Raw genomic sequence first — 12,886 nt, forward strand, 5'->3', positions numbered from 1 at the left:
ATTTCTTCATAACTACCTATTTGAAACATCTTGAACAAAGATTAGAAGAAATATATATATATCTCAAATTTGGCTTTTCCTTCTTATGCTCTCACCTCTCTTGCCCTTTTCCACTCAAAGCAACTCTTAGTCGTTAATCTTTAGATTTATTAATAAACCTAACAAGTCACAAACCGCAGTAATAAGAATAAGGAGTTAGAAAAACAAAAAGGAAAGTGGAGGACCAAACCTAGAAGGAATAGAAATTATTTAGTGTTAAAAGAAAAAAGGAAAGAATTTAAGAAACCCAAAACCCACAAGAATAAGGAAAGAAGTTACCTTAATCTTCAAGAACTAGGATCCCCTCTTCACGTTTCCTTTCTTGACTTGGAAACCAAATAATACTTGAATTCAGAAAGTAAAAATGAGCAATAACACTTTTCTTTCTAGGCTGATTTTTTTCTACGTTTTTTTTTGTTTTTTTTTTTTTTTGCTCAATAACCTCCCAATAATAACAAGATTGAAATCTTGATTAGCCTTTGCTCTGATACCACTTGATAACAACACGATAGGGGATTCAAGAATTACTAAAGAAAATCAAGAAACGAGCGGAAGCTAAAAGAAAATAAAGAAACGAAAAAGGACGGAAAATTAAAGATAGATTGAATTCAAGAAAGGGTTTTCTTGAATTCAAGAAGTCTGTTGTTGAAATTGAATCCTAACAACAATAATTAGTTAACAAAAAACTAATCACCTTTGGTAGAGAAATAAAAACAAGAGATAGATTGTGAAACCCGGCCCTTTAGAATAACAAGAACAACTATAAGCCTAAACTTATCACCTTTATTGAATACCTAGAAGCGATCTAATATTTCAAAAAGGGTTTAATCTTACCACCTTAAGTTGAGTCTTGAAGGTTGAAGAATAAATCCAAGAGTAGCCACACACAAGAGTGCAAGAAAAATCTCACAATTTTTATTGATAATAATCTGAATAATTTATGTCATAAAACAAAGAATGCACCCCCTTTATATAGAGAGGGGTCACGAAATTCTACCTAAAAAAATAAGTAAATAAAGTCCTAAACTACTTTGGACAACAAGTCCAACTACCTTAGGAAAAGGAAAATACTACGAAGAAAAAACAAAGTCATTCTTGGAAAGTAATTCCAAATATCTTAGTAAAAGGAAAACATAACCTTAACTAACTAGGAAAGCAATAAATATAGTCCCATAATATATGGAAATAAGTCCAAAACCAATCTTGGATAGAGTCTTGAAAATTTTGGAAATCTTGAAGGAAATTTGTAATCAACTTGGTACCAACTTGCACTCAACATCTAGCAAAACTATTGTACCATTCTTGGACATTCCTTTTTATGCTATAGAAATGTGACTTTGTATAGGACTTCATGGGTTGCATGTTTGGACACATTTTAGGTGTTAAATTGGTCCAACAAGGCCTGATTTGGACCTTCTTCAGAGGATGTTCTTGGGATGTAATCCACCTCTTATCGGACATAAATTTAGGCCATAAAATAATTATAACACCTAGATAACTCATATCCTTTATCCTTAAGCTCTTCCTCCCAACTAACAACTTCTTTGATTGTTCCTGAAGTCCAATGACCTTGTTTTGCAACTCTTTAGCTTGAGATCTTGTTAAAGGCCTTCTTTGATATTCCAAAGCTTCATCCTTGTCCTTGAATCGATTCGAGCTTCCTAGGATGCTATCATTCCCCTCTTCTTGAAGAAAATTCGTCCTCGAATTTTGACCTTGCAAGAAAACGAAGATAGGCACTAGAAAATGGCATCCACTAGTCTAAAAAAATAGTAAGAATAAAATAAGATAGTGACCATGTGTCCACTTAACCCAGTTAAGCCTAATAGGTGTAAATACTCCTTTATAAAGCATATAGACATTATCATCCCAATATAATTTATGTCTATTTAGATTTGTCCCATAAAAACCTCTCTTAAGGTAGTCAAAAAATGTGCATGACAATGAAATTACAAAAGATTGATCACGCATCCATTTAAAACAAGTATCTATACCACATTTACCAAATAAGACACTTTTATGATATAGCCAAGTATCAATTACAAATCTCATGGATTCTTCTACATGTAAGCTATTCAAAGAAGCAGATAAATGTACAAGAAGGTTAGAAGAACCCTTAATTCCTAAAATAAAAGTTTCAATACATTCAAGCTCATGATTATAACTTCCCCAAATTATATTCTCAACATCAAAGGAATCTAAACAATTGCTCAAAGTGTCATAAAAAGAGTCATAGATAAGCTCATGAAAGAGTATTTGATCACTAACGTCACAATAATCATGCATAGCCTCTTTACTAGTATCAAATACTTTTACATGCTCACAATCAACATGACTAGAAGAATGAATTTCTATCGCACAACAAAACTCATATTCTAGCAATTTATCACATGAAAACTCATTTCCAAGTCTCTTCTCATAAATTTCATGCCTCTTTCCACCAAGCTGGAATGCATAATCATCTATGTCATACTCAATTTCAAAAGGAAGCAAATTACTCTTGCACTTGAACTTAGATATTATAGTTAATGACTTGATATGCATCAAAATATCATCATCTACAAAAATAATAAAGTCACCAACATAAGAAATAAGAGTATAGTTTATTACCTCCAAAAATATCTTAGATGTTCTAGAAAGGCCAAGAATTCGAATAAACAAATTATACATACCATACTTGGAGTTATTTAACAATGAAACGTCATCAATTTGTATTCTTTTATGCAGTGGTTCCAGCTTAGAAATGGCCATAGGGTTCTTCATGCCATAAACCTGAAAATACGAATCAAAATAGTCAAAAGGTTCAATAACAAAGAAATTAACCAAGCTTTTATCTTCCATTATCCAACAAGAAAAAATTTCTCCAAATTCATGTTGGAACCCAATTGGATCCCTTGCCACCATCGTTTGCACCTTACCTCCCCTTTCAGAAGGTCTTTCTACACTTGGCTGCACAAAATCTGAAGAACTAATACAAGAAAGAGTTATGGGTTATGAAGTAAAGAATTTTTTTCTTGGTTACACTCTCTTTGACTTTTATCACAAGACTAACTTTTTTCTCACCCTTAGACTGATTTCTCTCACTAAAGTTTTTTTATTTTTGTTCACTCAGACCCTCTTGTTTTTCTCTCTCTACCTCACAGACTTTTTAAATCTCATTGCCTCCTACCTTTTCGTTTTTCTCAAGATCACTCTTTACCTTACTCAACATTCCACTCTCTTCACTCAATACAATATCTCCTTTTTCCTCGCTTGGGATGTCAACATACACTCCCTTGCTCCTCTCGTTATTTTCTCACTCATATTTTTTCATATTATCTTTAACAGTCTTTTCATCTTCACAAATTTGTGAGGGAGTCAAAGGTCCAAGAATGAGTTTCTTCCTGTTAACCTCAAAAGAGTATCTATTTTTTTCCATGTTATATGAAGCTCTTCTATAGACATACCATGGCTTTCCCAATAAGATATGATAATTATTTATAGGAATCATATCACACTAGATCGCATCCTCATACCTTCCAATAGAGAAGTGTAATAACACTCTTTTATCTACCTTTACTCCTCTCAACATGTAGGGTTCAATATGCTCAACACAAGGCAAGTTCAATTTCTCAACCATATAAGTGCTAATTGAATTATAGCCAAACTCTTTGTCAATTCTAAGGGCACAAATCGCAGACATCACTTTAGCTCTTGTTTGAAAAATAAATTTACCATTGTCTTTCTTCCATTCGGCATGTTGTAAGTTCGACTTTTCAAATTGTTTATTCATAGCTCGCCTCATTTCTTCATAACTACCTATTTGAAACATCTTGAACAAAGATTAGAAGAAATATATATATATCTCAAATTTGGCTTTTCCTTCTTATGCTCTCACCTCTCTTGCCCTTTTCCACTCAAAGCAACTCTTAGTCGTTAATCTTTAGATTTATTAATAAACCTAACAAGTCACAAACCGCAGTAATAAGAATAAGGAGTTAGAAAAACAAAAAGGAAAGTGGAGGACCAAACCTAGAAGGAATAGAAATTATTTAGTGTTAAAAGAAAAAAGGAAAGAATTTAAGAAACCCAAAACCCACAAGAATAAGGAAAGAAGTTACCTTAATCTTCAAGAACTAGGATCCCCTCTTCACGTTTCCTTTCTTGACTTGGAAACCAAATAATACTTGAATTCAGAAAGTAAAAATGAGCAATAACACTTTTCTTTCTAGGCTGATTTTTTTCTACGTTTTTTTTTTGTTTTTTTTTTTTTTTGCTCAATAACCTCCCAATAATAACAAGATTGAAATCTTGATTAGCCTTTGCTCTGATACCACTTGATAACAACACGATAGGGGATTCAAGAATTACTAAAGAAAATCAAGAAACGAGCGGAAGCTAAAAGAAAATAAAGAAACAAAAAAGGACGGAAAATTAAAGATAGATTGAATTCAAGAAAGGGTTTTCATGAATTCAAGAAGTCTATTCTTGAAATTGAATCCTAACAACAACAATTAGTTAACAAAGAACTAATCGCATTTGGTAGACAAATAAAAACAAGAGATAGATTGTGAAACCCGACCCTTTAGAATAACAAGAACAACAATAAGCCTAAACTTATCATCTTTTTTGAATACCTAGAAGCGATCTAGGATTTCAAAAAGGGTTTAATCTTACCACCTTAAGTTGAGACTTGAAGGTTGAAGAATAAATCCAAGAGTAGTCACACACAAGAGTGCAAGAAAAATCTCACAATATTTATTGATAACAATCTGAACAATTTATGTCTAAAAACATAGAATGCACCCCTTTATATAGATAGAGGGGTCACAAAATTCTACCTAAAAGAACAAGTAAATAAAGTCCTAAACTACTTTGGACAACAAGTCCAACTACCTTAGGAAAAGGAAAATACTACGAAGAAAAAACAAAGTCATTCTTGGAAAGTAATTCCAAACATCTTAGTAAAAGGAAAACATAACCTTAACTAACTAGGAAATCAATAAATATAGTCTCATAATATATGGAAATAAGTCCCAAACCAATCTTGGATAGAGTCTTGAAAATCTTGAAAATCTTGAAGGAAATTTGTAATCAACTTGGCACCAATTTGCACTCAACATCTAGCACAACTATTGTACCATTCTTGGATATCAAGTAAGTCTTTTTTATGCTATAGAAATGTGGCTTTGTATAGGACTTCATCGGCTGCATGTTTGGACATATTTTAGGTGCTAAATTGGTCCAACAAGGCCTGATTTGGACCTTCTTCAGAGGATGTTCTTGGGATGTAATCCACCTCTTATTGGACATGAATTTAGGCCATAAAATAATTATAACACCTAGATAACTCATATCCTTTATCCTTAAGCTCTTCCTCCCAACTAACAACTCCTTTGATTGTTCCTGAAGTCCAATGACCTTGTTTTGCAACTTTTTAGCTTGAGATCTTGTTAAAGGCCATCTTTGATATTCCAAAGCTTCATCCTTGTCCTTGAATCGATTCGAGCTTCCTAGGATGCTATCATTCCCCTCTACTTGAAGAAAATTCGTCCTCGAATTTTGACCTTGCAAGAAAACAAAGATAGGCACTAGAAAATGGCATCCACTAATCTAAAAAAAAAAGTAAGAATAAAACAAGATAGTAACCATGTGTCCACTTAACCCAGTTAAGCCTAATAGGTGTAAATACTCCTTTATAAAGCATATACACATCATCATCCCAATAAAATTTATGCCTATTTAGATTTGTCCCATAAAAACCTCTCTTAAGGTAGTCAAAAAATGTGCATGACAATGAAATTACAAAAGATTGATCACGCATCCATTTAAAACAAGTATCTCTACCACATTTATCAAATAAGATACTTTTATGATATATCCAAGTATCAATTATAAATCTCATAGATTCTTCTACATGTAAGCTATTCAAAGAAGCAGATAAATTTACAAGAAGGTTAGAAGAACCCTTAATTGCCAAAATAAAAGTTTCAATACATTCAAGCTCATGATTATAACTTTCCCAAATTATATTCTCAACATCAAAGGAATCTAAACAATTGCTCAAAGTGTCATAGAAAGAGTTATAGATAAGCTCATGAAGAGTATTTGATCACTAACGTCACAATAATCATGCATAGCCTCTTTACTAGTATCAAATACTTTGACATGCTCACAATCAACATGACTAAAAGAATGACTTTCTATCGCGCAACAAAACTCATATTCTAGCAATTTATCACATGAAAACTCATTTCCAAGTCTCTTCTCATAAATTTCATGCCTCTTTCCACCAAGCTGGAATGCATAATCATCTATGTCATACTCAATTTCAAAAGGAAGCAAATTATTCTTGCACTTGAACTTAGATATTACAGTTAATGACTTGACATGCATCAAAATATCATCACCTACAAAAATAATAAAGTGACCAACATAAGAAATAAGAGTATAGTTTATTACCTCCAAAAATATCTTAGGTGTTCTAGAAAGGCCAAGAACTCGAATAAACCAATTATACATACCATACTTGGAGTTATTTACCATTGAAACTTCATCACCTTGTATTCTTTTATGCAGTGGTTCCAGCTTAGCAATTGCTTTAGGGTTCTTTATGTCATAAACCTGAAAATACGAATCAAATTAGTCAAAAGGTTCAATAACAAAGAAATTAACCAAGCTTTTATCTTCCATCATCCAACAAGAACAAATTTCTCCAAATTCATGTTGGAACCCAATTGGATCCCTTGCCACCATCGTTTGCACCTTACCTCCCCTTTCAGAAGGTCTTTCTACACTTGGCTGCACAAAATCTCAAGAACTAATACAAGAAAGAGTTATGGGTTAAGAAGTAAAGAATTTTTTTTCTTGGTTATACTCCCTTTGGCTTTTATCACAAGACTAACTTTTTCCTCACTCTTAGCCTCATTTCTCTCACTAAAGTTTTTTTCTTTTTGTTCACTCAAACCCTCTTGTTTTTCTCTCTCTACCTCACAGACTTTTTTAATCTCATTGCCTTCTATCTTTTCTTTTTTCTCAAGATCACTCTTTACCTTACTCAACATTCAACTCTCTTCACTCAATACAACCTCTCCTTTTTCCTCTCTTGGGATGTCAACATACACTCCCTTGCTCCTCTCGTTCTTTTCTCTCTCATATGTTTTCATATTGTCTTTAATAGTCTTTTCATCTTCACAAATTGTGAGGGAGTCAAAGGTCCAAGAATGAGTTTCTTCCCGTTAACCTCAAAAGAGTATCTATTTTTTTTCCATGTTATATGAAGCTCTTCTATAGACATACCATGGCTTTCCAAATAAGATATGATAATTATTCATAGGAATCACATCACACCAGATCGCATCCTCATACCTTCCAATAGAGAAGTGTAATAATACTCTTTTATCTACCTTTACTCCTCTCAACATGTAGGGTTCAATATGCTCAACACAAGGCAAGTTCAATTTCTCAACCATATAAGCGCTAATTGAATTATAGCCAAACTCTTTATCAATTCTAAGGGCACAAATCGCAGACATCACTTTAGCTCTTGTTTGAAAAATAAATTTACCATTGTCTTTCTTCCATTAGGCATGTTGTAAGTTCGACTTTTTAAATTGTTGAGTCATAGCTCGCCTCCTTTCTTCATAACTACCTATTTGAAACATTTTGAACAAAGATTAGAAGAAATATGTATCTCTCAAATTTGGCTTTTCCTTCTAATGATCTCACCTCGCTTGCCCTTTTCCACTCAAAGCAACTCATAGTCGTTAATCTTTAGATTTATTAATAAACCTAAAAAGTCACGAACCGCAGTAATAAGAATAAGGAGTTAGAAAAAGAAAAAGGAAAGTGGAGGACCAAACCTAGAAGGAATAGGAATTATTTAGTGAAAAGAAAAAAGGAAAGAATTTAAGAAACCTAAAACCCACAAGAATAAGGAAAGAAGTTACCTTAATCTTCAAGAACTAGGATCCCCTATTCTTGTTTCCTTTCTTGACTTGGAAACCAAATAATACTTGAATTCAGAAAGTAATAATGAGCAATAACACTTTTCTTTTTAGGCTGATTTTTTTTTCTACATTTTTTTTTGTTTTTTTTTTTGCTCAATAACCTCCCAATATTAACAAGATTGAAATCTTGATTAGCCTTTGCTCTGATACCACTTGATAACAACACGATAGGGGATTAAAGAATTACTAAAGAAAATCAAGAAACGTGCGGAAGCTAAAAGAAAATAAAGAAACGGAAAAGAACGTAAAATGAAAAATAGATTGAATTCAAGAAAGGGTTTTATTGAATTCAAGAAGTCTATTCTTGAAATTGAATCCTAACAACAACAATTAGTTAACAAAGAACTAATCGCCTTTGGTAGAGAAATAAAAACAAGAGATAGATTGTGAAACCCGACCCTTTAGAATAACAAGAACAACAATAAGCCTAAACTTATCACCTTTCTTGAATACCTAAAAGTGATCTAAGATTTAAAAAAAGGTTTAATCTTACCACCTTAAGTTGAGTCTTGAAGGTTGAAGAATTAAACCAAGAGTAGCCACACACAAGAGTGCAAGAAAAATGTCACAATTTTTATTGATAATAATCTGAATAATTTATGTCTAAAAACAAAGAATGTACCCCTTTATATACAGAGGAGTCACGAAATTCTACCTAAAAACAAGTAATAAAGTCCTAAACTACTTTGAACAACAAGTCCAACTACCTTAGGAAAAGGAAAATACTACGAAGAAAAAACCAAGTCATTCTTGGAAAGTAATTCCAAAAATCTTAGTAAAAGGAAAACATAACCTTAACTAACTAGGAAAGCAATAAATATAGTCCCATAATATATGGAAATAAGTCCCAAACCAATCTTGGATAGAATCTTGAAAATCTTGGAAATCTTGAAGGAAATTTGCAAGCAACTTGGCATCAACTTGCACTCAACATCTAGCACGACTATTGTACCATTCTTGGACATCAAGTAAGTCCTTTTTATGCTATAGAAACGTGGATTTGTATAGGACTTCATGAGCTGCATGTTTCGACATATTTTAGGTGCTAAATTGGTCCAACAAGGCCTGATTTGGACCTTCTTCAGAGGATGTTCTTGGGATGTAATCCACCTCTTATTGGACATGAATTTAGGCCATAAAATAATTATAACACCTAGATAACTCATATCCTTTATCCTTAAGCTCTTCCTCCCAACTAACAACTTCTTTGATTGTTCCTGAAGTCCAATGACCTTGTTTTGAAACTTTTTAGCTTGAGATCTTGTTAAAGGCCCTCTTTGAGATTCCAAAGCTTCATCCTTGTCCTTGAATCGATTTGAGCTTCCTAGGATGCTATCACATCTGCTCCAGAGTGCGTGTAGCGGGAGTCTGTGCTCCTCCCCCGGCCAGAGAGACGGCTGGTGCTACAGGAAGTAAGCCTGCCCTGGTGACACTCTCCATAAGGCCCACTAGACGGACCAGAGCATCCTGAAGTACTAGGGTAGCAATGAACCCCTCTAGGATCTGAGTTAGGCCCACCAGAACTGTATGGTCTAGAACCTCATCATCAAAGTCAACCTGAGGCTCCACCGCTAGTGCTGCTACTCTAGGCTGAGCTCTGCCCCTACCTCGGCCTCTAGCACGGCCTTGGCCTCGCCCTCTACCCCTCGTGGGAACTGCTCCTGGGGGCTCGGCTGATGATCAGTGGATGAGGAAGTGCGTGTTCTCTCCATCTATGAAAGAACAGAGTAGAAATTCAATTAGCATTGAGAAACCAAACCGCACGACAGAGATGAACAGAAGTGAAATTGTTCCTAACTCTGCAGCCTCTGGGGAATAAATACAGACGTCTCCGTTATGAAATCTCAGACTCTGCTAAGCTTGTGTGTGAACTGTGAGACCTAAGCAACCTAGAGCTCTGATACCAACTTGTCACGACCCGGATTTCCCACCCTCGGGAGTCGTGATGGCTTTTGTCACGACCCAAACTTTCCACCCTCGGGAGTCGTGATGGTGCCTACTAGTAAAAGCTAGGCAAGCCAATTAGTCCAATTATTTAACCTTTTTCATTTTGAATCCCATAACAGTGGTTAATAAACATCATATAAATAGCGAAAATAATAAAGCGGAAGACTGAAATATAACAAGTTAATAATAATTCTGATACAGATCCATAATAAAACTCCCCAAAACTTATGTCACAATTTCACAAACTGTCTAGGAATACTACAAATAAGGGTCCGAAAGATAAATACAACGTTGTCTCTGAAATACATGAAAGAAACAGAATGGAAAGATAGAAGGAGACTCTAGGGCCTGCGAACGCCTGCAGGACTACCTCGGGTCACCTGAATGGACTGAAGGCAGCCACCTCACTGCGGTCCAAAAGCTGCAGCACCGGGATCTACACACAGTGCAGAGTGTAGTATCAGCATAACTGACCTCATGTGCTGGTAAGTGCCTAGCCTAACCTCGCCGAAGTAGTGACGAGGCTAGGACAGGTCTACCAAATAAACCTGTGAAGTTAAACCATATACAGCGGAAAAATAAAAGCAAGAATTTACGGCTAAGAATAGGAAGGGGAGACATGCTGCGGGGGAACAATAAGTATCAGCAGAAAAATAACAGATAATTGTAAAGAACACCATAGTTCAATTATCAACAAGAATCAGGAATAAAAGACAAGTGCACAGCATCACCCTTCGTGCTTTTACTCTCGTCCTTACCATAAAAATCAAAAAAAATCGGTACGGCATTACCCTTCGTGCTTTTACCTCACATAATCATGGCACGGAATGATTTTTCATGCATTATCCTCATATCATGGCACGGAATGGTACGTCGTGCGGCACGGCATCACCCTTCGTGCTTTACACTCTTTCTCACCCAAGCAACAATCACAAAGCAATTTGCGCAAGGGAATCAATAATATTGCAATAAAATCCCGGCAAGGAAACAATAGCATAACAATAATATCCCGGCACGGGAAACGATATCATGAATAATAACATCCCCGCAAGAGAGATAATATCAAAAGCAATAACATCCCGGCAAGAGAGACAATATCATAAACCTCTTCTCTTTTTCACTTTTACTTCACAACTCAATTCTCAACTTGAGTCAACGCTCTACAATGTTCAATTACCAATAATACTTCCACAAGCCTTCTTTATCAATAGAAATCATCATATAAAGCATGATAATACAACACAGAGTCACATTAATCATAGTATAAGACTCACGGGCATCCTTGACACCAACGTATAGATACTCGTCGCTATGCCTATACGTTGTACTCAACAACTAATGCATAGCAAATAAGACGTGACTCCTAATCCCTCAAGCTAAGGTTAGACCAAACATTTACCCCGATGCCACAAACACAATTCAAGCCTCAACTACCGTTTTACCTCTTGTTTCCACCACCAATTCGCTTGTATCTAGCCACAATTTACTTGACGATATCAATAAATTCTAAATGAATCAATTCTAATGCATGAAAATAGGTGTCACGACCCAGATTTTCCGCCTTCGGGAGTCATGATGGCGCTTACTAATGTAAGCTAGGCAAGCTGACTATTTTGAACAATTTACCTTTTTCCCATTTTAATCCTTTAAAAAAATTATAAGCAATAACTTAAAGACAGCGGAATCTATAACCATCGGAAGAAAAACAGTAAAACTACCGAGCATATCCAATACAACTGTTTAAACAAGACCACCCAGAACTGGAGTCACAGCTTCACAGACGGTCTAAGAGTACTACAAACAAAGTTTGAAAGATAAATAATACACTATCTCGGAAATACGTAAATGAAATAGGATAAAAGGATAGAGGGAGACGCCAGGGCCAGCGAACGCCTGCAGGACTACCTTGAAACTCTGTATGGACTGAAGGCAGCCACCCAAGCTAAGGTCCAAAAGTTGCTACTCCGGGATCTGCACACAGTGCAGAGTGTAGTATCAGCACAACCTACCCCATGTGTTGGTAAGTGCCTAGCCTAACCTCGTCGAAGTAGTGACGAGGCTAGGACCAGAATACCAAATAAACATGTGCGGATATACCATATACAGCGGAAAAGAAGAAGCAGTAATGTACAGTCAAGTATGGGAAGGGGAAACATGCTGCGGAGAAACATCAATTAAGAATAGAAAGACAATGGGTAAATAAGAGGTACACCATATCTCAGTCATCAACAAAAATCAGGAATCAATAAGTGCACGGCACTACCCTTCGTGTTTTTACTCTCGTCCTTACCAAAGAATCAACATAAATTGCACGGCATCACCCTTCGTGCTTTTACTCTCGTCCTCACCATATAATCAAGATAATCGGCATGGAATTGTACATCGTGCAGCACGGCATCACCCTTCGTTCTTTATCACTCCCTCACCAAACCAATACACGGCATCACCCTTCGTACTTTAACGCTCTTCCTCACCCAAACAACAATCACAAACAATAGGGCAAGGAAATGAATGAAATTACAATAAGAATCCTGGCAAAGGAACAATAGTTCAACAATCAAGTCCCGACAAGGGAACAACATCCAAAACATCAATATCCTGGCAAGGGAGCTAGCATTAAAAGCAACAATATCCAGGCAAGGGAGGCAATATAATGATTCTCTTCTTTTTTTCACTTTTACTTCACAACTCACTTCACAACTTGAGCCAATGCTCTAAAAGGATTCGATTACCATTTATGCTTTTACCTTTCATTATACAACTTGAGCCAACGCTCCTCAATGTTCAATTATCACTATTATTTCCACAAACTTTTCCCAACAATAGAAATCATCACCAACGCATGAATAATACAACGAAGTCATGATAATCATAATATAAGACTCACGTGCATGCTTGACACCAACGTATAG

This window comes from Nicotiana tabacum, chromosome 5 (assembly GCF_000715075.1).
Source record: "Nicotiana tabacum cultivar K326 chromosome 5, ASM71507v2, whole genome shotgun sequence".
NCBI lineage: Eukaryota > Viridiplantae > Streptophyta > Magnoliopsida > Solanales > Solanaceae > Nicotiana > Nicotiana tabacum.